A 27,680-nucleotide genomic window follows, 5' to 3' on the forward strand; every position below is an offset into this window, starting at 1 on the left:
ATGTGCGTGTCTGTACACTCCCTCCTTCCTCCACACACCCACTTCTGCCTGGCAGAAATTTCGTGGGTGAAGAAATGCAGAGGATAAAACCCGCTGTGCTTATGCATCTCAGCTGACACAGTAGACAATCTGGGAGCTCAGCCCTGCTTGCCTAATACTTTCTAGGGGTGTCTTTGGTCATTTTTGCTGTCAACTTTTGTAATTACACAGAAAGAAAAGCAATGATGATTCTATTTTACTGTTAACAAGGGGTCAAGGGCCGGTTTCAGATTGCCTGCGGTTTTGGTGGCTCCAAGAATTTGTGCTGTGAATGCTAGGCCTGTTCTTCAGCAGCTGGAGATGTAAACATGCAGCAATTGAGCACTTACTTTAACTTTGTGGGGCTGTATGACTTTCAGATTCTAAGGCAAATTGGCTGCTATTAAGGGAAGTCACTGATGTTTAAATATACATTCATTGCAACGAAAGGCTGGAGGAACTTTTTAATATTTATGGTGCAATAATTGATCTTTTACCACTGTCAGAAGCTGTTAAAGACTTATCAGCTTGCTATTTCAGCACCATATGCTCTATACCAGTTCCTCAGCATGTGTCTTTCCTGCACTTTAGGGGAAGAACATTTGCTAGAATATCAAAACAGAGAATCACTTCTTCAAATGATGGTGCCTGTGTAGATGTGTGGGACCTCACCATAAGCACTCATTTGTATCCAGACCTCTTGTGTGTGGGGAAGCCTAGGGGACGTACGTTTCAGTCTCTGCATATTGAACCATGATAATAGCATTTTTTTCAGAAAATAGGTTTTTGAATTTGCTTAAATGTTGGCCACGATAACTTAGTACAGTGCTGTTGTGAAGGTACTGAACTGCAGCCGTGGAGTAAAGCAAATACTCTCCAAACTGGCGCAGAGATCCTTCATGTCCCTCAGCTTTTATTGCCGCTGCTCTGGTTTCTTGCTTCTGGAGACTGCTCTCCCTCTTGCCCCAGTATAAGGTGTGGTGGGGCCCAGGCAGAGTAAGGAGCCCCTGCATATTCTGCCCTCTGTGGGTTGGTGGCGCTGAGGTCTGTGCTCTGCAGGTCTCTGTCTGGCACTATATAGAGCATGTAGGTGTCTGCATGGCATTTTTTGCCTTCTGCTGGGTTATGAAAGAGTCTGAGAGCTTCCTTGTCACCTGAGCATGTTTCTACCACAATCCCTCTTTGCCAGTATCGCTCCCGTTTCTGCGTGAGGAATGCTTAAATAAAATATAGAAGATTGAGGAAAGAGTGAGAAGGAAGCAATGAATGGGGTGGGGAGAAAAGTTAATCAAATTGTATTTCTATTTATTTTCTTGTATGAGGAACTTAGAAAGCAAGAGGGTTGGAATGAGTTTCTGTAATTCATTAAGATCCTGCTTAAAGGATGAACCACGTGTTGGCCGGTGAAGACTGAAGAGGCCAAACCTTTGGTGTGTCCTGTGTCTGGTCATAAGATACTCATGGTTTTTCTGGAGACCCTCCAGTGCTGAAGGATTACAGACTTCCTGCAGTGCTGGCCATACCCCCACCTGAGAGTTTGGGCTGTGTCTTTTTTTTTGGGAGGAATACAATTTTTCAGTACAAATATGCAAGATGTGGAGTAGAAGGAAACTGCCTGCAGCTTCAGCAGGTGAGGGTGCTGCATACTGCACAGGAGAGTCCTTGCAGGATTCAGGCCGGTTGGCTGGGGCTCTTTAGGAACGAAGGCTACCTGGACCCATTATGGATGGCTAATTGGATTCCTCCACCAAGGAGACTTGAGAGGTATGAGGCACTTGGTTCCTGGTGCTTTTTGTCTACGTTATTTGGGCCCCTTTGTGGTTCAAGGTCCAGTGAAAAATCCCAGCCATAACATCTCTGAAGGAAGCTACTGTGGCAACCTTAATGCTAGCTTTCTTGGCTGTGCTGCAGACATTGTTGTGCCTTGTTATGAGAGGAATTTTGAAGATTGTGGAGCTTTTGCAAACCTCTTTGATCTCCACAGGAAAGGAGAAAAGTTCTCGCGGGGGGTAGTGTTGGCTCCAGCAGCTCCATCAAATTCAGATCTCCTTTTCTAGGAGAAATTACAGCCCTCCTTCATGTTGCTGATCTTTCATCAAGTTCTCTTCCCCCTCGTAACCTCTCAGTGACCTGTTCTCTCAGAGAACTTCTAAGAGTGTTTGTAGACCTCCTGTAACTAAGTAGGATGTTCAGCCGCCATCTTCTTTTTGCCTGCTGTTTTTCCTCTTACCCTTCCTCTGACTTTAGCCGCTTTCTCTTGATGCTGGCTTCCTCTTACGTACGCACAGCTGGCTGCCAGAGACATTTGGAAGCAGCCTGGTAGTAGAAGTTACTTAAGGTAAGCTTCCTGACAACAGTGTGCTGACTGATTTTTCAAAGTCATGTTTTGCTTTGAGGACTGCTTTAAACTAAATTAAATTATCCAAGTGTGAAACAATCTAGCATGATCCTGGATGGACAGCCTGAGGCTGGGAGGGCTGGGGGAGGTGTAACACCCTCCAGGACCATGCTATGTATGTGGTTTTATATTCACCTGTAATTTGATGAGATTTGTTTATGTGCAGCAGAACAAGATGAAGCAAAAGCTCTATGAAGAGGAGCAAGCAGAATGGTCCCAGTGCACCAGTGTTTGTGGACTGCTTCCTAATGAGACTGGCAAGGCAAAAAAAAATAGTGGAGAAATTTCCACAGCAGCTTTACTTGATGTTAGTTGAGGTAACACCTGACATGAAGACGGATAGGCTTAAAACTGCAGCATCTGTGTGCCTGGCATAGTGATGTGGTGCTGTAAGTGTGAGGCTGGGAGCCAGGACATCTGGGCTCTGTATCCAGCTTCTCTGCTGGACCCTTCTGTGAGGATGGGTCCACAAGTCTGTGGCCGTGCTTAAGTCTTTACATCCATAAGTCTATAGATCCTGATGAGGTACATCTCAAAGTCCTGAGGACACTGGCTGACATAGTTACCAAGCTACTCTCAATGGTATTTGAAAAGTCATGGCGATCAGGTGGAGTCTCTGGTGACAGGAAAAAAGGACAGTGTTGCACCCATTTTTAAGAATGAAAAGGTGACTCAGGGAATTACCAACCCATTAGCCTCACCTGTGTGCTGGGGATGATCATGGAGAAGATCCTCCTGGAAGCTGTGCTAAGTCACGTGGAAGAAATAGAGGTAATATGGAATAAGTCAAAATGGCCTCACCAAGGGCAGGTCCTGCCTGATCAACCTTGTGGCTGTTTGTGATGGTGTAGCTGCGTCAGTGGACAAGGGAAGAGCCACTGATGTCATCTATCTGGACTTCAGTAAGGCCTTTGGCATCCCCCATAACATTTTTCTCTCCGAATTGGGAAGATATGGATTTGATGGGTGGACTGTTTGATGGATTAGGAATTGGTTGTGAGATCGTACCCAGAGAGTGGTGGTCAGTGGCTCTGTCTGGATGGGGGTTAGTGACAGTGGCGTCCCTCAGGGCTCAGTGCTGGGACTGGTGCTCTTTAAATCTTCATCAGTAACGTTGACAGTGGGATCAAGTGTGCTGTCAGCAAGTTTGCAGATGACATCCAGAGAGACCCAGGCAGGCTGAGCAGTGGGCCCAGCAGAACCTCATGAGGTTCTACAAAGCCAAGTGCAAGGTATGGCATCTGGGTCATGGCAACCCCCGCTATCAGGACAAGGTGAGGGATGAAAGGAGAGAGCACAGCCCTGCTGAACAGGACCTGGGGGTACTGGTGGATGGCAGCTGGGCATGAGCCAGCACTGTGCCCTCGCAGCCCAGAAAGCCAACCGGATCCTGGGTGCATCCAAAGCAGCACGGCCAGCAGGGCCAGGGAGGGGATCTGCCCCTCTGCTCTGCGCCGTGAGACCTCACCTGGAGCGCTGCGTCCAGATGGGGAGTGCTCAGCACAGGAGAGACACGGAGCTGCTGGAGCGCGTCCAGAGGAGGGGCACAAAAATGATGCGAGGGATGGAACAGCTCCCTGCGAGGACAGGCTGAGAGCTGGGGCTGTGCAGCATGGAGAAGGGAAGGCTGCGGGGAGAGCTGAGAGCGGCCTGTCAGTATCTAGAGGGGCTGTGAGAAGGAAGGGGACAGAGTCTTGAGCAGGGTGCGTGGTGACAGGACAAGGGGAAATGGTTTCAGACTAAAAGAAGGGAGATTTAGACTGAATATAAGGAAAAAATCCTTTACGTTAAAGGCAGTGAGGCACTGGCACACGTTGCCCAGAGAGGTGGTGGATGCCCCATCCCTGGAGACATCCAAGGTCAGGCTGAACCGGGCTCTGAGCACCTGATGGAGCTGTAGGTGTCCCTGCGTTGCAGGGGAATTGGACCAGATGGCCTGTAAGGGTCCCTTCCAACTCAAACAATTCTGTGATTCTATGTTGCTTACCCCTTTGCCTTTATTACTGCTTGTGCCTCTTGTCTGCTTTATGTGCTCAGACTGTTGACTTTCCTCTGCAGATGCTGCCCCCTGTATTTGAAAAGCAGTGGACACAATGGGGCTTTGCTTCTTGTTTCTTAGGTTTGGCAATGATACCCAATACTGAAGAAATGCCAATTTGTCATTTGTTGTCATTTTGATTGGTGTCTGAGTCCAGCTCTGTAAGATTCCAAAGGGTTGTTACAAAGCAGTCATTCCCGTCGCTGCTTCAAATGGAAGGAGTTTGGGAATGCAGGATGTTAGGCGTACGCAGAGGTGTTAAGGTGTTTTAGGGACACCTGATGGGGAAGATTATTCAAGCCACTGTATGATTCTGCAAGAGAGCTAAGTCCATCTACGAACTGTCAGTGAGCTTGTGATGCATGGCTGGTTCAGGTCTGAGTCCCTGCCGCTATGGACCTCAGGTTGGGTGTCCAACACTTCAGACAAACATCTTGGATGCTGCTCTATTTCTTGTTCTGTTTCCCACAGCAAAGAACAGAAACGTGGAATGGTTGCTGCATAGGTGCGTTGTGTGCGCGGTGGAAGTGTTACTTGTGGTTCACAGCTGTGATTCTTTTCCACCAGTCTTTCTTTAGATACATATTTTTTTCTCTTTCAGAGAATAGAAATTAAGGCAAAGAGGACTTGGGAAAACAGGTAAGTGGTCAGCAGAAATAGCCCAGTGATTCTTTCATCCCATGACAAAAGGCCGATCCCATGGCATGGACACACATCTCAGATTTCTTGTGTAATAGTGTGACCTGGGGTTCCAAAGGCAAAGCCAGTGCTCCCTGACCTTACATTCCTTCTGTAGCTCTGATACCTTCTAACATCACAGGGAGATGCGGAAATCTGTTAAAAATGCAGGGCTGAGCTTTATGTCATCTCAGGTCCTCTCTGCTAATAATTTAAATGTCAGACAGCTGCATTTTTATGTCTGTAATGTATCAAAGTATCTTTCAATAACAGTAAAATACCGTTTCAGCTGTGCGTAGCAAGGAGGGACTGCAGGTCTTTGTGACCTGTGACTGGCCTCAATTCCTCACGAGGCTGCCCAATTTTTAGTTTATTTGAGGACTTTTTTTCACCAGAAATGGAGGAAGTGCTGACAAATCTGCAAAAGTGCATTGAAATTAATAGATACTACACAATGGTCAGCAATCACAAAGTTAATTCACTACCGGTTAGCTTGCATTTCAGTGCAACTTGATTAAACACGCACTCATTAGACAGAACGGGAAAAGCTTTCTCCATTGGCAGCCCAGCTGCACTGCAGACAAGCACTTGGGAAGCACTGAGTAAACTCAGCTCTCGTGCAAACCATCAAGATACTTTTTTTTTTTCGTTGCTATTTAGTATTGTTAACCAAAAGCAACAATGCCTAACTCAAGAGCACCACAAAGCAAGGTGGAAGCCGTGCACATTCAGCCCGTGCATTGCTAGGAAAAGGCAAAGGCTCATCAAGAGTTTTAATTAAATCATTCTCTGAGTTATAAGCTTGAGAGCATGACTCGTGTCTAGCCTGCATTCTCTATATTCTTTACCAGATGCTAAGTTAGATAGAACGAACGCATTTTTGTGTGTGGTTGACTGACTTCTTATCTGAATGACATGAGATGACAGAGATCTGCATAGGGTAGGAGCAGGAATTTATCTGCCTGAAATGTATTATCTTCTCTTATGAAGTTTTGCGGTGCTTTTCTGTTTCCTTTGTATGTCTTAATAAGACTCCACCTCGCATATGCATTCACTCTTACCAAAGGTGTAGGAGCTTAGCATCTTTGGAACATCTCATTCTGTGCTGAATTTAAATAAAACTGGTCAATGAGTTCAGTGATTCCTAGGTGCCCGTGTTCAGAGGGCACAGCAGCGCGTGCCCCTTCTTGGAAGATGAGGCTAATTAAAAAAATTCTTAGTTTGTTTCCTGTTCTCAATTAATTGATGTTGCTCATTAAAAGCAAAATCTGTTTTCTTAGAAGTATTGTTTTAGAATTTAGAACACAGTAGCAAGTGTGACTCCCCAAGGCAATTCTTTCCTTCTTATAGCTTCTTAAGTATATCTTTCTATGATGGTACTAAAATGAAGCAGAGAATTCACTCTAGACAAGGTGTTAGATGATGTGCATAACTTAATTACTATGGAAATTGCTGTAACCAGTATGGCTAAGTATAAAGTTTGTTTCTTGCCTTTAGTAATTGAGGATCCAATTTTTCACTAACTGTTATGATACTGAATTGGAAGAATTAGATACAGTTAGAAAAAAAATGAAAGAAGACAATACCTGTGTGCTGTTAGTTTTTAAAAAGGCAATATAAAAGTGATATCGCTGTGTTCCACCTTTTTTTTTCCTCAATGAGCTCTGTCACATTTGCTCAGTCTTGTAATATTTTTCAAAGCCGTTGGTCCTGCAAACTCGGAGTAAGCTTTAACAAATGAAGGTTCTGTGTTCCTGTACCCAGGACGTTACCAGGAAAAATGGGTGGAATTGAAAAGAAATGGAAATCTCGGTTCTACGTCTTGCTGCCAGCAATGAAAACGTGGCTTTTGTTCTGTATTTTTGTCCTCAGAGCTTTATTGTTTTTCTTCTGGATCAGATTCCAAATAAGCTGTTTGCCTATTTGGAAAACCAAATAAAAATTTGACACTAGAAACACACTGAGTGCTACCTACAGCTGTGGCAGGTACTCGAGAATAGCAGGAACAGGCTTTTTCCTGGGTGCTGTAGGACAGCTGATTTAATGCAAGGCCTCTGAAGCCCATGGGAATGCCAGTGATGCGGTGGGATAAAGGCCTTGCACTATTAGTACTTGTGCAATGAACACGTTTGGGTTTTGCATCCAGTGTTAAATTTCTACCGATTGACAAATCCGCTGTTGTAATTCTCATCTCTTCAGTACTTAGCCAAAGATTTCTTGGAGCTGGATGTTTCAAGATGGGTAGCTGCCCTTTGGTTTGGCATCTGTGTTTTCACTGCTAGAAATTTTGGCTTTGTTCATTGCATAAGGGGATGACCTCGAGGTTTAGGAACTAATGAAATCTATTGTAGATTCCTCTTGGAGCTAAAAGCTGTCTGGTTTCTGTTGGACGGCAGCAATCAGGCCTGTGGTATTTCTTTTTGCTCACTGCATTTTTCCAATCCTATTTAAAACTTCTCTCTTTAGACAACTGGCTCTGTCTCATCAGTTTCACAAGCTTTGACGCTCCATTCATCCATTCCTCCCTTCTCATTATTCTGCTGCCTTCATTCCGTAGGATGTGTGCTCATCTACAAGTTATCCTCTTTCCTAGCATAGATCTCCTCTGAAAATCATTCAAGTCTGCCCACGGTGAGTGAAGTAATAACAATGTTTTTGTGAGCTCCTCAGCTGGCAGATGTAAACATGTTTAATTTTTTTGGAGGTTTGAGTCAGACTCCGGAAAGGTAAAATTGCTGTGCTGAGGTGCTCTCTCTTCCAGGTAGGCAACATCAAAGGCTGGCATAAGAGAACTGTTAATTTCCTAGGTATGTTAGGTCATTTGTGTCTTTGGTCTGATGGATTTGAAATCTAGGGCAACTAGAAGAAACTGCTTTATTTTCCAAAGTTAGAGCTTAATTTTCCTGCGTACCATTCCATAAGGACAAGATTTTATCGTAAAGACTGCAGGAATTTCTTTCCCTCTCTTTACATTTCATCCTGAGGCAGATCTCTTCCTCATATAAAACTTGGTAAAATGGACCATTATTATCCTTTCAGTCTTTCGTGCTTTCTGCACTTTCTGAACTAGCTCAGCTTCCACATCTTTAATCTTTTAAAATTCTTCAAGGACAGACTGAGGAAGAGCAGGTAAGTATCTATTATTGTTGTGGCTCTTTATTGTTCTGCATGAAATGAAGCCCTGCTACCTTCAAAGACCCGCTTCTTTCCTTTCCAGGGCAGTGGCTCAAAGTATTACATGAGGAACATTTCTCTGTTTAAAGGTATATGCGCTGTGCTGGTGGCATGGGATGCAGTGGGATTCTTCTCAGAGGTTTGTTGCATTCTGCATTTGGGCTGGGATGTCAGCTCTGCACTCAGGGGCACCTGCAAAAATACCTGCTGCTTGAGTGACAGTAATAGATGACAGGATGGAGTTAAAGACAGCAGCAGGAGTTCACTAGTTTTCTCTGCCTTCAGTTTCCTTCTTTCTTTGGTTTGGCCAAGGTCCTGAACAGATGAGGTCTATGGAAATGGGGCTGTGTGGGTTAGCTGGGAATGGGAGAGATGGAATGGGAGCAGTGTTAAAGATGCTGTGAGTGTGCATATACCTGGGCTGTCCTAGGCTGAGTAGCTCCAAGGGACAGTGGCTGAGCCCCATGGAGCATAGGCATAGAATCTTAGAATCACAGCTCCACATTTCTTGAACACCTCTAGGGACAGTGCCACCACCTCCCTGCGCAGCCTGTGCCAATGCATTACCACTCTTCTAGAGAAGACATTTTTCCTAATATCCAGCCTGCACCTCCCCTGGCGTAACTTGAGGCCATCACCTCTCATCCTATTGCTGTAACCTTGCAGAAGAGGCTGAGCCTCTTCTTCTCCAGACAGAAGAGTCCCAGTTTCCTCAGCCTCTCCTCATAAGGCTTGTGCTCCAGACCCTTTGTTATGTGGACAGAGACCTGTCATCCACCCGTCCTCCTGTGGTCTGCTGCAGCTCTGAGGCTTCAATGGCATTGGTGAGCTCCTGGGATTTGTTTGGGCTGGGCCTGAGCAATCTGTCCAGCACGTGCTCAGGCACTGCTGTCTGCTGGTCCTTCCCTCTGCCTCAGGGCCAGCCTCAGGCTTCTCAGCACCTTCTGCAGTGTTCCTGCTGAAGCCCTGAGTGGGGCCGTGGGACACAGGGAGTTGTGGAGTGCAGCAGTCTGTGCTGCCTGAGTAGGGCTGATGGTGTGCTAGGGGACTGGAAACTGAGGGCACTGATGTCCATCCAAACGAGTGTCACTTGAGCTAGCGGCTCTGCCCAAGGACCTGAAATACCAGTCTATACGAGTCCTTGCAAAGTGCTCATTTAAGACCAGCTCCACTGCTATGAATAGGCTGATATTTGAAAAATGTAGTGCTGAGTCACGCACAGTGTCCTGAACCCCCACTGCTTTCACCTTTCTGTACTGTCACTGACTTCAGAAAAGTTTCTCAGAGAATGGAGTTCCATAGGCTTGTGTGTTACTTTTGAGATGCATATTTGTTCTTTAATTCACCTCAGGATACATCCTAGACATAGAGGCAGGTATTCTCAGATCTATCTGTGCTCTCCAGAAGACACGCTGTTTTAATGGTGCCCTTTGTTGCAAGTCAAACCTGGAAGTCTCCTCCTTTTCTGATTTTACTGGCATGAAATAAAGCTCAAGGGGAATTCAGATGGCATCAGGCAAAGCTCTGGGCTGAATTCTTCTGATGGTCCATCACTGCTAACTGATAAATCTATTACACAAGCACAAAAGCCATGTGGGACAGAGGATGTTCAACATAAGCTGTATAGATAATCCATAAATACTGTCCTGCTGGGAAACAGAACAGAAAACACTGTGACTTTAGCAATGAGAAATCTGAGGATAACACGCCAAACCCTGTAATTAAATGACTTGTAGTGTTCCTGAATGTTATGTTCATCTCGACTTCCTCAACAGAATTAATTGGAAGCTAATTAAAAGAGCCTCTTTCTTTCTTTCGAAGTATCTTTCTGATATAGACTATAGCAAGTTTATCTATTCACAGAGCACCATGAATCACTCCCCTGCTTGAGAAAAAAATTGATTGCTGTTCTAATAGTTATTGAACACCTGTAACAGATGTTTGAATCTCTACAAGCTTGAGATAATTAAAATAATAAATCTATACTCATTTGACAAGAATGTTAGCGGGAATCAAAGATATAAATTACGTAGTGGAGCCATGAGATGTGCTGCCAAGTGCTGTGATCGTATTCTTATGGAAATTTCAAGCCTGGTTCTGCTCGTTAAGGCAGCGCTCCCATCAGATGATGTTGTCCTGGAGAAGGCAGCGCTCAGTAAAGATGCCGGAGTCAGGGCTCTGGGCTGTGTAGCAGCGAGGTGCACACCTTGGGCTCTTGGCCTTCCGCAGGGCTGCTGCGTCAGTGCTTGGCTGTGCTCATCTCTCACCAAGAGAACGTCTAACAGAGCTGGCGAACGCCGGGAGGAGCAGACGTCATGGGGAAGCTGCCCAACAAAGGAAGGGTCATGTTCATTTATCCAGAACTTCTAACATCAATACTGTCTTTTTATAAAAGCTGTGGGACTAGCGGACTTGATTCACATAGTGAGGCTCTTATGGCCATAATAGACAGAAAAATGAAAAAACATTTCAAGAGAAATCAGCGTTTGCTTTCTTTTCCCTGCAGTGGTAGCCTTGTGACTAGCTGCAGCGGGCTCCTGTTTTCAGACTAATGAGCACGTTAAGCCGCGTTCTGCGTGTAACACCTGACACCGCGCGTCCTCTCTCTGTCAGCTTCTGAAGATCTCTTGAAAGGGAGAACAGTGGGAAGAATACCACAGCAGAGCCAGGAAAATAACTGCAGGTCTCCCTCTCGTTCTGCTCCAGCCTTTGCACGCTCCTCCAAGGGCCCTGGCTGCCAAAGGAGGCCCAGCACCATTGGACTGGAGGCAGTGAGGGCAGTGACAGCCACGCTCATAACAGGAGGGCTGTCCTCGCTGTGAGGTGCTCCCCTCAGCAGCGCAGTTGCGCCTGGCAGTCTCCCTTGTTTGCCTTGCTGTGATAGTTGCCCCTTCAGGTGCTTTATTTGCACCGTGACTTTTTTTTTTTTTTTTTTAACTTTCTCTTCCTCTGCAACTCTGTTAGCAAAAGAAATCTAGCAGCACTTCATTCATCATCTGTTTTCTTCCAGGGCAGAGACGTATAAATAAATAAATCTTTGCCAAGGGAACTCTAATGGTATGCTCCTATGTGGATAATTATTACTTCTGTCAGCGAAAGGCTATCAGAGTTTTCCTTTTGGGAAAGAGCAGTAGAGACTTTTTTTCCTGGCAGGCAAATACTGTACAGATGTTCTTCACTGGATAGTACGGCTGAAGTGCTCCTCGTGGGACAGCCTGAGATAAATGCTTCTGTTAGGCTGATTTCCGTGCGACAGAAAGACTGCTCGCCATTTTCTCGGATGAAACACCCGCCTTCTGCAGTTTCCTCCTCCTGGGAAAACATTATTCAGGCACCCGGTTCTGTCAGGATTTTACAAGTAAACCCTTCTGTCTTTGTCCGCGGCTGCAGTGGGATGGTGCTGCGATGCGCAGTGCCGGTGCCTGGGGGCTGCAGGCAGCTCTTGGTGCTGCGGTGCCCCTGGCTGGGTGATGCTCCTGGGAGGGGAGAGGCTGCTCTGCCTCCCTGCAAACACCAGCTGCTGCCCTGTCACTCGTGTGGCAGGCATTGCTGTGAGCTGGGACGAGAGGGGCTGGAAGAACGTGCCAGTTCGGGGAGCCTGTCTTGTTTCTGAGTGCGGTTTTGCCTAAACTTGTGGATACGTATTCGAGGTCTTTCTCCTTCCATCCTTTTTGTTGCCACCAAGGTTGGGGAATGGAGGAACGACTTTGGGCATTTCAGATACTGTTGACTACCAGCTATATAATGAAAGTGCTGGAGATTAAAGAGTAGGCTTTAATTGCTGATGAATCAACGCGCTAAGCGTGATGTGTGTACAGGAGGGAGAGAACTACTCAAGAAAATTACTGCTTTTCACCCTCCTAATTACTGCTGCACTGAGGTCTCAGCAGAGATCTAAGTGCTGCTTCTCAGCTGCTTTGTGTCCACAACAGAGTTCTGAGAAGTAAGAGGCAATGCAAAATGTTTTGTATTTGAGGTGGGTCTGATCTGCTCTCGTTCCTTTCTGTCAGCCTTGAAAGTCCCCGTGGGATCACCTGTGCAGAGGAGCGGTGGCAGCGCTGCCCTCACGATGGAGCTGAATCGCAGCGGTTGCTTTGCAGAGACTGCGGGGCCGGACTGAGCACATCAGACATTGTTTTGTTGTTGGCTTTTTTCTTTTTTTTCTGTGGGACAAAGACTCGGAGGAGTTTGTGAACACTGCTGTCAAACATGCTTTGTGTCAGCCATGTGCTCGGCGCGCGGCTCAGCAAAGGCTGTGGCTGCTGCAGAGGGAAGTTGAAACACGCTGCTGTGCTCTCTTCACCGCGGAGAAGGAATGGTGTGAGGCAGTGAGGGGATGTTCAGTCTAATGCAGCTCACCCACAGCAGAACGTGATCAGGTAATACCTGCTGGATGAACGTTCCCTGGAAAAGCACAGAGAAAACGATGGCCCGTGTAAAGAGCTTGGACCCGCTGCATGGATCTCACTGTGTAACAAAGATATTTCTCTGGCCCCAAAGCAGATGTTTTGGAGGGAAAATGTCCTGTTGAAGCAAAACGTCGCTGTGGGTCCTGGATCGACCCTGCCTAAGAGGAAGCACGAGCACACCCGATGGGTTCAGGGGCTGGGAACAGGACCTGGGAATTCCACTTTGCAGACTCTCGCTATACCCTCAGAGCTTTGGCTGAATACAAACCTATTCCACACTTTTCCATCCTCTCCTTGTGAGACTTGTTTTTTCTCTCTGCCTTTCTCAGGAGGACTCCTGCCTGCATACTAGCTTAGAATTTCTGCTGAAAACCAAATCTACGAATCCCTGACACAGGAGCATCTTTACTGGGCTGACCTGGCCCAAACCAGCAGTGGTGGAGGGAAGGCTGCCTCATCTGCTCCAGCTCATTGGAGTTACTGGAATGAGTACAGCTGAAGGCAGAGTAGAGAGAAAAGTACCTCCTAAATTTTAAGCAAATGGAGAATCCAAAGTAAAAGGTTTTCTCAAGGTTTAAACAATTATCCCTTTGATAAAGTGTGCGTGTGTGTCACAGCTGGGAGTTGTTGGGGCACCTGGGGATGTATTTTAAGTACAGCTGTGCATAGAGCATAGTGTGGAAGGTGCCTGCCAGCCTCCCCAGTTCTCTCCTCTGTGAATGAGAAATGTTTGCTCACAGAGGAGGAGGAGCTCTATCTGCCCAGCCTGAAACTCTGACCTGTGGCTGCAGGGTCCTGTCCTTCTCGTGTCTGACAACCTCCCTTCCCAGGGCTCGACGTGCCCTTGAGATACCTTCCCTTCAGTTCACTGCAGTTCGTAGCCTGTTTTTGGAAGAGGCTTTCAACATTCACGTATTTCTTTCCAGCAGTAGATGGCAGCAATTTTCTTAGTCCTAATCTGACAAGATCTGCATGTTAATTACTGTAAATTAACCTATTTTAAAAGCTGAAGGTTTCAGTTGCCCTTTTCAGCATTCATTATTAACTAAGATGTGATCCCTGCTTTCCCTTGATGAGGAGCACATCGGAGGCTGTTCATCCTCTGATGGGCAGCCTCTGTAGCATGTCAGGAGAGTCAGTCCCACGGTGGGAGCAGCAGAGAGCAGTGCCCGAGCTCCTGCACAGCCCCACAGCACAGGGCTGCTCATGGCCCCGGCCGCAGGGGGAGCCTCCAGCTCCATTGGGGTTTGCTGGAGGCTGACACAGGGCTGGGAAAACGTGTGGGCCCGTATCCTTACTTTCAGCTGGGAAGAGGATAAATAGCCTAACAAAGAATGAAGTGCAAAAGTCCTGTGGTAAATGGTTATTTGTAAGATGGATCATTTCCCCTCAGTTCTTTTTTTCAGACTCTTTGTCTTACTCGTCAATCTGCCTGCGTTACTCTGGGCTGACTTTTGTCTCTGGTACATGCTGTGCTTGTATTTCCAGGCGGGGGTCATTAAGAGACTCATTTTTAAGTGAAATATTCCTATTCAGTACAAAGGTTTGCCACAGGAGCTGCAAAGTGTGAGAAAGAAATCGGGCAACGTTACTACATGAATCTAAAATATAATGGCTCCTGTTATGTGCCCACAGAAATAATGATGTTGAAATTAGGGAAGCTTCATCAACTTTCAATGAATAACCGATCTCCAGTGGACAGAGAGAAAACGGATTTTAATGATTGTTTTAAACTAACATTTGGTGTAATAAATGTTTAATGCATTTGTTCTAAAAGAGAATTAACTGCAGTGCCATGTCTTATTTATGGCACAGGCACTTCTTCTATTCATTAGTTTCTCCATCTTTACTCTCTTCGGCAATAAACTGAGATTTTTTAAGTTAATGATCCACTTCAGAATATCTGATAAATATACCCCCCTGCTATTGCTTTTGGTGATGTCTGCTTGACTTGGCTGTGTCATGGGAAATGCTTGTGCAAGGCCAAGAATCAGACAAATGTATAATTGGGCAGTTGTATTAAAACCACATTAAGCTCTGTTTGCCCTGAAACGTTGCAGGAACGGTGAACTGCAGCTTTGCAACCACGTGTGTTCCATTTCTGGACGGACATTAGGAACCTGCACACTATTTCATGTTCAGAAAAGTGCCCTCGCTATAATGCTGGGGGTGAGAGAGCATTGGGACCTGCCCAAAATCACTAAGAGAATTAGAAGTGGATGGGGAGGGGTGTGTAAACTAGGGTGTTGTTGCAGACAGCCGGTCTATATAGCAAGGGAGATAAAACCTTTTCCTTTCTGGAAGTAAATCAGGTGTTAGATCTGAGCCTGTGGTGGTTCTGCCTGAGCACGGCTATTTTCACAGGGAGCTGGGGGAGCAGAGGGGATTGGGAGCACGGTAGCAGTGCTTGCGGGTTTAGTGTGGTGAACTGCACTGGGAGCCTGAGCAGCCTGGCTAGGGGCTTCCAGTCCTGCTCTGAGCTATTTTAGCATGGGGGTTTCTTCCTCTTGCTGGAATCTAAAGAGTAACAGGCCAATGAAACAGTTGTGGTTGGGTGATCCACAGCAACTTTTGTGAGAGTTCACTTTTTCTGATAACTTTCCAGAGTTGCTGAAGTTTTTCACCGGGAGGTGTTACTGAGCCATCCTGTCTGCACTGAAGGTCAGCACTCTGTCCTCTGAGCCCTCTGCTGTGGTGACACCTGGGTGATCACTGGGACCCCGTCTTGTTTCTTGAAATCAGCAGCAGAAGCAAAGGTGGGTGCTGGCAAAAATGCTCTTGCTTGTATCTTGTGTAAGTGACCAGTTCCAGTATTAGCTCTTAATCAAAGAAAAGCGGACTGTCCGCTGTCCTCCAACACCTCCTCGAGGAGCTCCTCGATTGCTGTTTTTGCTCATTCACTGTGCCTGCTTTTATGTCCTCCTGAGTGTACTCAAAGGGTGAAGGCGCCTGTGGGGCTGGGTGCTCACTGCTGAAGCTGTTTGTCTTCTTCCAGGTGCTCCTCTCGACCTTGCTCTGTTTACCCTGTTGAAAGGGTCACATGCACAGTGAGCAGAGCTGCGCAGAGCCACCTTCATGCCTGTAAGCAAGCAACCTCTGTTTTCCTGTGGCAACAAGGTCATTTCACAGCAAACTGCTCCCAGCAGAGAAATGCAGGCAAATGAATATGCTTGTGTGCTTCCAGGGGTTTTTGCAAACCAGACTCTGGCTTAGAGCAGCAAGGTGAGCAGGAGGCAGCCCCTGCGGCGCAGGGTGAAGGGCTCATTTCGGAGGAGGTGGCTGGAGAAACGCGGAGCAGCAGCTGCCTGCTGGCTGGGAGGAAAGGGGTGAGCCTCGGCATGGACATAGCTTGTCCTGGCACTTGTACACTGCTGGTGGGAACAGAAAGCAGCAGAATGAGGACCACGTTGTTGTGTCCAAGTCATTTTAGGTGTCTTTGTTCACTTTCGGAAGCATTTTTTTTACCTTCTTGATGCCCCTGAAATGCTTTCTCCCTCACTACATCAGCAACACAGGTGCTTTCTGGAAGCAGGCCATGTAATGCCTAATGCATTCTCCCCAGGGCCTGGATTGGAGTGATTTTGGTTGCTGAAATGCTTCAGGCTTTCAAGTGAATGCTGCATGCGAGTCTGGGGTCTGCGTCTTCTCCATGTCTGCTCAGTGGGCAGACTTGCCTCTGAAGCTCTAAGCTTTTTTGTCCCTTGCTACTGTCAGCACCGTCATTCTTTGGGATGTGATGGCCTAGTGCTGCTTTTGACCAGGTGCAGATGTAGGTGTTGTGAAGGGTTTGTTTGCAGCTTTGCTGTAGAGGTTGTGTGGGGATCTGTGACAGCAGGGGCCACTTCCCTTTGCTGGGGATGAAATGTAAGTGCTCTCGTTATCAAACGTGCAGCATGTTCTCACTGAACAGAGGCTATGTCTGCTGGGAAGTTGAAAGGCATTGAGTTTGCATTAGACAAGTAAACTTGCAGTACGAATTCTCCCTGTCTGAGATCCCTGCAGCCTTCATGATGCGGTCCTCTGAGCCAGGACTGTCATGTACTACATGGCTGTGCAGCTTATCACACAGGGCTCTGGCTCAGCTGATGTCTCTAGGTACCAGCGTGAAATAAATATTAATAACGCAGGAGCCTCCCTGCATACCACGCTGCAGTTTCAGGCCCTCTTATTGATGCTTCTTTGTAGCTGGAGAAATGGTTGCAAAATCATCTTTTAAATACGTCTAGAGCTGAGAGTGAAAGGGACCAGAAAGGTCAGCTGAAATAATTACAGACAGAGGGGGACTGTCATTTGAGACAATATTAAGCAAGATAAGCCCCACTTAATTCTTAGAGCAGGCTAATGAACAGGGCTGTGACAGAAGGATGTGTAATAATGAATGGCAAAGAGAGGGTTAGTGGGGTTATTCCCCACTGTGTGTATTTGCAGCATACAAAAGGGATGCAGAATGAAACTCACAGGCAACAAACTTGAAGAGGATAAATGGATTCTTTTTACACTCTGTGCAAAGCTTAACCTTGTAGACCTTGCTTCCTCAACATCCCGCGTTGTTACGAGATGCACAGGGATACAGAAGCGGTGAGGATTTTACATGGTGCACTATTTAAATCAGTTCAGTTCATTTAAAAGCAATGTTAGTAGAAAGAATAGGAAGCTTTGCTTCAAGTGCGGAAGCAAGCAACTTCCTTCAAAAACCTTGCAGAACATGAAGTGAAGACTACACTAAGCAGAACATCCAGCTTTCCAAACTGTTTTGTCTTGTACACTTGGGAAGAAGAGGTGCTAAGCAGGGTAAAGGTTGATAAGACTGGTTAAACTATGAGCTCTGAAATGGCTGTGTAGGTTCAAAAGACTGGATTCTACATTTTTTGTTCCCAGGTTTTTCCTTGGAATCAGTTAGTTTGAGAAAGCAAGCTCACTGTCTTCTTCTGATATAGAAGTTGCCGTACTCTTTTCAGCAGAGGAGATAGCTCCTATCTAATGGAGAGTGAGTTTGGTTGTTTGTATTTGGGATATAGATGATGACATTTTGATTCCTGATGCAAAAAAAAAAACAAAAAAACCAGGAGCTGCCTTTCCTTTAGCTCTGCTCACTTGGCGGAGTTGCCAGAATTCACCCTTGTCCATGTTGGAAAGGAGCTGTTTGGAAAATCTTTGCTGAAAGCTGCTCTAGGAGCTCTTCTGCGTTTATGATTGTCATGGCACTTGATGTTTGTTTTTGCTTTCTAGGCCTTGCTAGAAGATTCTCATCACCAGAACAAAAGTGATGGAAGCATTTAACGCATGCCATTTTTCATCTTTAGATATTAGTGGAAGTAGGATAAATGACTGCAAATTTAACTTTGTTCTAAAGTCGATTACATCTCTTTTGCACGCTTGATCTTATCTGTGGGGATTTCAGTCATGCATATGATCGAGTTATCTAACGGCACGGAGTTGTACCTGCGGCTCTGGAGCCCGAAAGAACTGGATAGCGTTGGTGCTAACCTGGTGAAGTAGAGATGAATTTCATGTTAACGGACTAAAGTAGGTCGAGTTACTTGATGTGGTTTGTGTCAGCTTCTGCAAACCCAGGACTAGATTCTGGCCTGGGTTACATTAGCGCTGGCTCCATTCAGTAGATAGCAGTATTCATTTGGGCAGAAAAAAAAACCCCGTTGTTTCAGCTGTAAGTCCCTTTAGGTGATGATTTTCTTGTGTTCAGCAACACGGACTGGCAGCATGAGGCCTCCTGGACAGCTGGCTGCTGTATGTGGCAAGTAACTGCAGGCAGGAACCTGGTGCTCTTGGGAGGGTCACTGGCATCTCCAGCTTGGTGTGAGCTGCTTGCGGCTCAGGAGCTGCTCACAGCTCCCATGCCTGTGCTGTGGCTAGAGCAGCAGCTAGCGTGTAAGGAGGGCTGTACGCCCTGCCCGAATGCTGCATTAACCTTATTCCTCTCTTCTGGGATGCGTTTTGTGGTGGCAGTCAGAACCATTGGCACATCTGGTGAATTCAGCCCCTGGAGTGTTTGGTACTAAATTATTTCCAGTCGTGTAACGCCTCTGTGTTACATGCAAATAATCTGTAAGCCAGCAGTTTATTTAGCTTCATGCCATTAATACAATTAAATTTGAGACAGCGATCACTAATCACTGCATGGCATCATAGGAATGCCTGGGCACTTTGCTGCAATAGAAAGTTTAATTTCTCAGAGAGGGTTTGGGCACATCCAATAAAACTGAATCCCGTTCCTCTGGGGACTTCTGATTCAATCGCAGAAATCCGTGTGTAAGCCAGTCAAGAACTTGGTCCTTCTAGCTTACACTGAGTGAGAAAGTACAGCTGTGGGAGTGGAGTATTTTAGAACTAAATTTTGGTCAGTCAGACTCCTTCAGTCCCACAGAGACCTTTGAACAGAAATTTGTTTTTTTTTTTTATAGCTTTCTTTTATTTTTCCTTCCCTTTTGTAAGGGGGAAATATTCCCACTGGTGCTCAGGAAAATAAATGAGGAACCAGAAATGCCCATTGTGGCAGCCAGTCCTGCTTAGCTCTGAGCGTGGGCATCTATTGAGTGAAGAAGGAAACAGAAATGACAGCAGTGTTTGTTTTGCACTCAGCTGCTTTATACAGAGGACCAGGGGGAATTCAGTGTGCTGCCACCGCTGGCCATTTTAATTTTCAAATGCAGCTGAACAAAGAATGTTGATCATCATTCTTGCTACCATTCTTATTAAATATGGCTCAAATCAAAGGACTTGGGTTGGCATCTCATTATTAAGATCGTGGCATTGGAAACCACTTTCCTCTCCTGGTTTTGGACCTTTTGCTGCATGCAAGTTGTGTCACCTCTAGCAGCCACTGCACAGAACATGCATCCAATCCATCTGGTAGTGCAAAGAGCAGAGGGACTCAGAATAACCAGGGCATTATTTACCTTTCTGAATAGGATATGGAGTGACTTTCTTGCCTCGTTACAGCGGCTCGAGCACTTACACAAACTTGTTAAGCTGCTTAGAGAGAGGATTGTTTGTCCAGGTAATGCTGCTTTCAGCACGTTACGCTGCAAGGAAAGCAGATGCTTGACTTCATGGAATTTGGGGATTTCTGGAGAAATCACCTTTGGGAGAAATTCAAATAAATAATGGAGGGCTTCTGATTTCTTCCCTTCCCCGCCTTTGTTCTCTCTATGCAGATGGGTCTATACGGCACTAATAAGGAAGTCATTTAATTATGTAAAGCTGCTCCAGGTAAATGTTATTTACAGATGGCTGAAAAATTTTGAATTATACTCATTTGCTAAGTATAGCCTCACTCTCGGTGCAGAGATGTTGTTAATCATCTTCAAGGTAAGCTGCAGATTGTATACTCCTCTTTGCAGCTTTCTGCCCATTTTGAGTGTTTACTTTCTTTGTGATTTTTAAATGGTAACCCTGCAGGCGCTGTGCACATAATTGAAGTAAGCAATCTGCTTGTTTATCCCTGTTTCCATTAATTAAATATGTGCAAGCTAAATTTCCTACTGAAAAACATGAGATGACATGCATGGGGCCAAAGCTGCGTTCTGTCAGGAGGCTGAGCTGCCAGCCTTGGAGAGGTGTCCAGAGCAGGGCCAGCCCCATGTCTGCAGCCCTCCCAGCTCAAGCTGGACAGTGAGTGTGTGGGAAATGCATCACACTGGAGGAGTAACCCAAGAAGCCCCATTTTTTGCCAGTATCTGTATGAGCCCCCCTGTCCTCTGGGCTTGCTGCAGGAGGATGGACTGGAATGCAAATGCATGTGAAGCTGCGGCCTTGTCCCAGGGCAGTGTGAAAGAGTGCTTCAGCAGTTCCATCCTCTGAGCTCAGAGCTGCCCTGCTGTGGCTCCTGGATGCTCTTCTGTAGGCAGATAGGTTTCATTTCTCCACTTTCTCATTGCTGCCCCAGTGGCTTGAATCTTCACTTTCATAAATGCCAAAGCTGCTAACAGAATAGTTACTCCTGCCCTACAGCAGCACAGTAAGGCCCAGAGGTGCTGTTATTTGCCGAAGCATCTCTGTGGTCCTCAAAGACAACTTCATTCAGAAGAGGCCCGACTCTGCGATGACCGCACACTGGAAATGGCCGAGCGATCAGCTGTCAGGATCAGCCAACAGTCTGCCAAGAATGAACTTCTTAGGGAGGAAATTGAGGAGATCTTCATGTTACAGGAAAGAGCAAACTGTTTTCAGCCTGCTCAAAAATAAGAAGAAAGGAGAGGGAATAGGCTGTGCTCCAGGTGTGAAGAATGGTGGGTAAGTGGAGAATCTCCTAAAGGAACTGGTCAGTGAAAGCTGAGTTCTGGTGAAAGTCCTGGGGCAATTGTAAGTAAAAGCTTTAGAACCAGAAGAAACCTATGCTGATTTTTGAAGCTCTTCTGTTGCAGCCAGGCTGAACACATAACCCCAAGGGCAGCAGTCCACAAGGGAAATATGAAGGGAAAATTCATACCACCTATTATCATCTGTGGTGTAAGTGGCAGGGGCAGCAGTTGCAGCAGAAATTAGGTGTATCCCAGTGCACAGGAGGATCTGCCTCCCATACTCCTGTGGGAAGGGGTAAGTGAACTTACTGTGAGGCACTAGAAATTGATAGACCTGACTGTTGCAAATTCAGTCAGCATTCTGCCTCACTGTCAACAGTGTGGAGGCAGATAAAAACTGTGCAGGGTGGAGAGGACCACGAGCAGAGCTGCTTTCCTTTACTGTGGGCTCGGAGCCCGCCCTGTCTAGGTGTAAAGAGGGGTCCAGCCTGTGTAGGAGACCTTGCTGTCCCCGGGCAGAGCTGGGCCCAAGCACTGTGTCTGATCTGCCAACAGAAGCAGCTGAGCATGTACCTATGTGTCTTGTGAGATCAGGGCCCACCGCTTTGCTGAAGGGGATAGATAAGTGGTTCTTCAAGGCTAACGGCATCTTCTGTGTGTATATACACTGTAGTCTCACTGCGATCCTCTGACATCCCCCCGGTGTCGGGCTGGCCTTGCACCCGCTCGCAGCGCTGAGCGATCTCATGCAGCTCCCTGCCCAGCCCACACTCGCATCCCTCTTGCATCCCTCTGCTGCTCTGAATCATTCTTCTTCCTCTTGGTTGTTGCTTGCCTGCAGTGATGGGTGTGTGCCCTTTTGCTCGCTGGGAGGCTGGCAGTAAATCATGTGTTGGCTTTTTTTCCATTTTACATCCAGGAGCAGCTACTTTGATTAGTTCGGAGCGGAATAAAAGACCTATAAATGGGGAGAATCCTGGAGGTAAGTACTTTCCTGTGGACTTAATGTCAAGGTACGGTACGCACAGTGGCTTTTACAGGGGCCATTTAAAACTGTTATCCAATGTATATTTTAAGGACAGAGACATTTTTCAGACGTCTGATTGACTGCCAGGAACGTTGATTCAGCAGCGTTCTTACTCTACAATTTTTACTTTTAATAAACCTTGATCTGAGAAATTTGGGGAACGTCAGATACCGTGTTCGCCGCCCTTAGTGGATTACTTCTGCTGTCTGAGTTGTGATGGATTTGCAGGTAGAGGAATGGCAGGGGGTGGGAGGGGAGCAGTGGAACAGTCACTGCTGTACGCTTGCTCGTTGTCTTCCCTTGTCACTGCACCGCACCGTGCTATTTCCAGTATTTCTCCTGGTGCCGGTGGTTCCAGGGAGGGCCATGAGTCAGTGAGCTCAGATCCCAGCAGAGACCCTTGCAGACTCTGTCTCAGTTCCTCTCTCAGAAATGGGGAAATGGCAGTGACCTCTGAGGTACCCCCGACAGACACAGCGTTGCCATTCTCGGGCACCTTGTCCAGGGATTTGAGGCAAGGATTTAAGAAGCAAATTGGACTAGAAATATATTTCAGAAAGCTGTCCGTCAATTGTCTGTTGCTTTTAAGTCAGGCGGCTGCTATTGAATGCGGTGTTGCAGCAGTCTTTAAAAGGAGTCTTTCTCCCAGCATGTCTAAATTACAGTGCTTCCCGTAACCCTTTTCCTGCCCCTGTTCCCACCTGCCCTCAGACACTCTCGTGTTTAATGCAGTGTTTGCAGAGCTCGGTGCCTGGCCACGGCTGCAGCCCTGCAGAGATGTGGGTTTGCTGGGTTTGCTGCATGGCGTGGGGTGTTGGGGCAGCGCCTGCGGGCTCCTAATGAGCCGCTGGCCAGGGCTCTCCGATACACTGACTGCCAGCATCCTCCCAACACCGCTGCTTTTCATCCACTTTTACACCTCGGCTGCATCTACTCCCCCTCTCCTGGTCATGGGAGATGCTGACTGGCATTTCTCCCGCAGGATGCACGCCGTGCTCCACGTTCCAGTGTTTTGTCACATCTGTTACCACCATTGCAGACAACTGCTTTGACTCCTCCTTTTGTAGTTCCCCAGCTCAGCTCCCTGCTTCTTGGCCATTTTCCTGACTCCTGGGATGCATCCCCCGCTCAGGAAGTTTTGGGATGTGGGATTTACATGCGAAGGGTATTGCCTCACATCTTACACGGTACCCGAAGTCAGTGCCATGGTTCTGCTGCTTGAGCTACGGCTGCCTGCAACGCGCACGCTCCAAAGCTCTGGTTACTTAAATTCCAAGACAACTGACATATGTCTGCTCGGCTCAGGCAACTGCCGCTGTACAGTGATTTCCAAATAGTGACTTCTGTATTTTGGAGCTACGAGGGATGCCTGCGGCTGCGAGCAGTCTGATGGCAGCCGCTCCGTGGCCGTCGGAGGGAGGCAGAGGCCGGAGAGCACGGCCATCTGTGCCTGCGTGTCGCAGCCGTGCCTCCGCACTCGGCCTCCGCCTGCTTTCTGCCGGGGAATATTCATATTCAACAGAGGCATTAATCAAGTGGTGTCAGCGCGGATGTCCTGTTCCCATGAATGCAGGCTGTGGTGCTAGTGAGTTTGGTATTTCCAAGTACTGGCATTTTCTACATCGGTGAGAAACCTTCAAGTCTGAAATACACCGAGCCATTTCTTAGAGAAATTGAAGCCAATTTGAGAGTATTACCGCGTCACCGCGAGCCAGAAGCGCTGGCAATCAGAGGTGTTTGGAAGCCGTTAGCTCCAGTTTCACTGACTCGTTTTGTGTTTTTGTCTTTGGTAACGTTCATTGCTTTTGAGGAAATGAACTCACTGACAGCTTGCAGGGCAGGACTGGCTTAGGCAGACTGGAACAAAACAGCAAACCAAAGTGCGGGTTCTAAAGCCACCGTGCAGTCTTTGAATCCATAAACGCTTCTCTTCACAGATGTCCTGGGAGAGGGGAGCTGGTGCCCTTAGAATAGCTGCATGGATGAAACAGAGGATGAAAAAGCTTGAACGCAAATGCCCCGATAATAAACACAAGTGTGTTTATTGCCATGCATTAAAGGTAAGAATGGAAAAATGACTTTGGCACATCTTTGCTTTGTTTGCTGCTACTCCTCTGCGTGGCAGGCTAGCCCTGTGCTCCTGCTTCATTTGAAGGCCAGTTATCTTTTTGGGAAGCCCAGTTATCTTTTTGCTAAGCATCAGAGGCTCAGTCTACAATATACCATTTAACCTTGAGCTTTACATTTCAGTAATGGTGCTGGTCCACCTGAGAAGGAGATGCTTCCTTATGGTCCGACGCAGGCAGTTAGGTTCCATGTAAGATTTCTCTACCTGTGGACGAGGATGTGAAACGAGGCTTAACGCTGATGATGGTTATTTTCACCACACTCCTCCCCTGCTCTGAAACTCCATTTCATTTTCATCTGAAACAACATTTTTCTTTTCCTTTTGCCAACTGACCTGGAAAATCCATTGTTCAACTGAATCTACGCTACCCCAAATATGGAGCTTCTGTCCAGAGAAGTAATTTGTTTTTTTGCCATCAGTCCATTTGTTATTCCCCTTCTCTTCATTGTTATGACTCGCTCTGTTCTGTGACCTGCAATGCAATAATCTGAGCAGAACAGAAATGCAAAATGGGAAGATTTTTACGACCCGATTTAAAACTTCTTTTGTTTGCTGCAAACACAAAGAAGGAAACAAAGCGCTGTATTAATTTCTTCTTTTCTAGAAGCACCAGCAAAAAAATGGAGACAGGAAAGAGAATATGTAATAGAAAAACATAAAGCTCAACATCGGTACTTGTTGATTTCTAGGTTTTATTTCCTTTTTATTTTTTAAACTAGGATTTTCAAACCATCCACTTGCAGAAATTTGCATTTTATGAGGGAAAAGTTACAAAATGTGATGAGATCATTTTAGGTAACTTACCTCTTTTTCCTCGGCTTGTGGCATCTAAAACTAACCGTGCTTGTCATCTTCTCAGTAATTTCTTATCGCTGAAGTTAAAGTATAATCTAAGCTTGCACCAAATGAGCTGTTCCGAGATGAGTTTGCCAAACTCTGTATTGCAGTGGGACTCCTGCAATTACAATAAGATGCTGCCAAAGAAGAATGATCTGTGGAATACAAGTGAATCCAGTGCTGACGAGCATCCCGAAGTCCCACAGGAGGTTAGAAAGAGCACAACTCGCATTCTGCTTTTTATCTCTGCTGGGGTTATGCCGTGCAACTGGGAGAGGACGACGGCAGGAGAAACGAGGGCTGACAGAGGGCTTCTCTCTGCTGTAGGGTCCTTGCTGCTCATTGATTGCTTGTGCGGCTGCATCCCATTTGGAGGGCAGCAGTCTCCAGTACAAGAGTTTGCGTATCACCGTGCGGTAATTATTTCTACTCCTCTCCTCCTTTTTCCTAATTGATTATTGGTTCTCCCCACAAGAAGAAGTGAAATAAACAGGCAAAGGCAACATTTGTCTTCATCTTGTCTGAGAAATTCCCAGTGGGAAATGAAAGCCTTTCCACTGCCTCTTGGTGGATTTTACACTCCCGCTCAACAAACTGTTCTGCACTTGAGAAAAAAGCTCTGTTTGAGCAGTTCCACTAACCAGCTCCATGGCTGCTGGCTGGATTAAACCAAAGTTAGGCTTTATCTGATCTTAATTAATCCCGGGCAGTGCTTCCCTTTCTGCTGTTGGCTGGTCAAGAGTGATGGGTGGATAGTCAGTACGCTCTGACTACGCCATACAGTCATACCTACTGCATGAACACGTCAGCTGTGCTGTAAACCTGCCACGTTATTTATTCTTTGGGGAAGGGAATTCTTATTTTCTAATCCAAATACTTACGCAGAGCAGTCACTCCTCTTACATGCAAAGTGCTTAATAATTTTATCTTCAGCCTTCAAGCATAAAAGCAGGGAAGTTATCCTATTCCATACTTCAGTATTTGCGTGTGTTGTTGGTATCAAATATGATTACTACGTGGAAGATAGAACATTTATCTTTCTCTTGAAATAAGGCAGGAAGAATGTCAGACGCAAAATGATTTTTGAAGTCTTGGCATTTACTGCTGCTTTATTCTGTGTGCAACTTCAGTCAGCAGCAGTGACATTACTGGGCGAGTCCCAGGGAACCCCAGGGAACTGGCACCCTATTAAACCTGGCTCTCAGCAGAGCTGAACTGGAAATACGTTGCAGCACAGCCCTGTTTTTATCTCCTGACAAGCGGTGATCAGAACCGTGCTGCCACAGCCAGGCAGGGTTCTCCCCTTGTCTGTTTACACCCTCCCGCACTGAATCCTTCATCCGGTCTCATCCGCCCGCTGATGTCCCCCTCGTTCCTCTCACAACAGGCTTGCTTTGGGCTTTGGCTTTTGTCCCAGGGAAAGGCAGCGCTGCCAAGTCTCTGTGCTGAGCTCCTTCCCGTGCTCTGCTGCTGCAGCCTCAGCATCTCACATGCATCACAGCAGTGCTTCCTCCTCTCTGCTCCGGCCACGTGGATGCTGCTGGCAGAGCAGCCCCGGGCAGCAGGGCAGGTGGGCACGGCACGGGGTGGGTGACTGTGCCCTGAGGGTCTGTCCCTGCCACCTGCTCTTAGGAGGGCAGTGTGCGTGGCCCGGCTGCAGCGGGGTCACCCAGCAGTTTGCGTCACCGCCCACTGAACCAAATTGCTGGGGAGGAGTGGTGGTGGTTTTGGAGGGGTGGGCTTGGGCTGTGGCCATTGCACGGTGGCATGGTCTGCTCTGAGCAGCAGTGTGCGCACACGCTGGGTGCCCACGCGTGGCTGTAGTTCTCAGAGATCGGACCGCAGTCCACGCCGACACAAGACACCAAGTCAATTAATGGGACTTTGTGCAGCCGTAAATTCTCTCATCCCGTGCTCTTCCCATTCAGGCAAGAAACATGTGAGAATCACGCAGATGCAGCCTCGCAGCAGGACAGGGGGTCTCCTGCTCACCCTGCTGGTGCTTTGCTGGGGCTGTGCCCCCACATCGCCCTGCTCCCCAGCTCTGGAAAGCAAGCTTTTCATGGGGAGCTCTGTGGTTTGGCTTTAAATAGCAGAAGTTAAACCTGTGGTGTGACCGAGGCAGGACGCTGAAGCAAGGTGCTCGGCGGGCAGAGCCATCCATCGCTGGTGGGCGAGAAATGAGCGCGGGGAGGGAGCTGCAGCCAGAGGAGCGCTGGGCACCGCTGAGTGTGAGCGATGTGGGTGAGTCCGTGCGTACAGTGATGAAAATAGATCACAAAAGTGTGCCTGGGGCCTCTTCCAAAGCTAACTGAAGTCAGTGGGAAAGAGTCTTTTTCACTGAATCCTGTGGCGCTGGATCCAAACCCTAGAAATACATCACAGGATGATTTGGTTTAGCGGGAGGAGGGGAGGGATCTAACGAACTGGCAGCGGGGAGCACAGCGGGGTTGGGATGCCCAGCTCACCCAGACTCGCCGCTTGATGCTGCCCGTGTTAGTCGGTCCCCTGGGCATCTCTTCTTGGTACGGGCAGCGATGACGGAGAAATCTCTCTCCCCCAGTTATCAATGTGTCAGCTGTGTTCTTCTCTGCTCTTTCTCTGTGTCTGCAACACACAGCGCACCTGGGATGGCAGCTGGGGCCTCTCCTCTGCTTTATAACACAGCGTAAGTTCTCCTTACGCTGGTCATGAACAAGGGCCAGACCGGCC

At 47.1% G+C, this 27,680-nt stretch overlaps 1 protein-coding gene across 11 annotated transcripts in view; it reads left to right on the forward strand.

The window, feature by feature from the left end:
- Positions 1-27,680, forward strand: part of IL1RAPL2 (interleukin 1 receptor accessory protein like 2) — a 408,604-nt gene that overhangs the window by 44,418 nt on the left and 336,506 nt on the right. For 3 of the 11 annotated variants that reach the window (XM_021406509.1, XM_021406513.1, XM_021406518.1), the window contains 4 exons: positions 15,321-15,471; positions 15,711-21,958; positions 23,941-24,063; positions 25,079-25,177. The gene's annotated coding sequence lies outside the window, so the exon portion shown is untranslated. Of the gene's footprint in view, positions 1-15,320; positions 15,472-15,710; positions 21,959-23,940; positions 24,064-24,253; positions 25,178-27,680 lie in introns of all 11 variants that reach the window. The other 8 variants (XM_021406511.1, XM_021406507.1, XM_021406505.1 and 5 more) reach the window with 8 other exon arrangements.

Source organism: Numida meleagris, chromosome 8 (assembly GCF_002078875.1).
Source record: "Numida meleagris isolate 19003 breed g44 Domestic line chromosome 8, NumMel1.0, whole genome shotgun sequence".
NCBI classification, from domain to species: Eukaryota; Metazoa; Chordata; class Aves; order Galliformes; family Numididae; genus Numida; species Numida meleagris.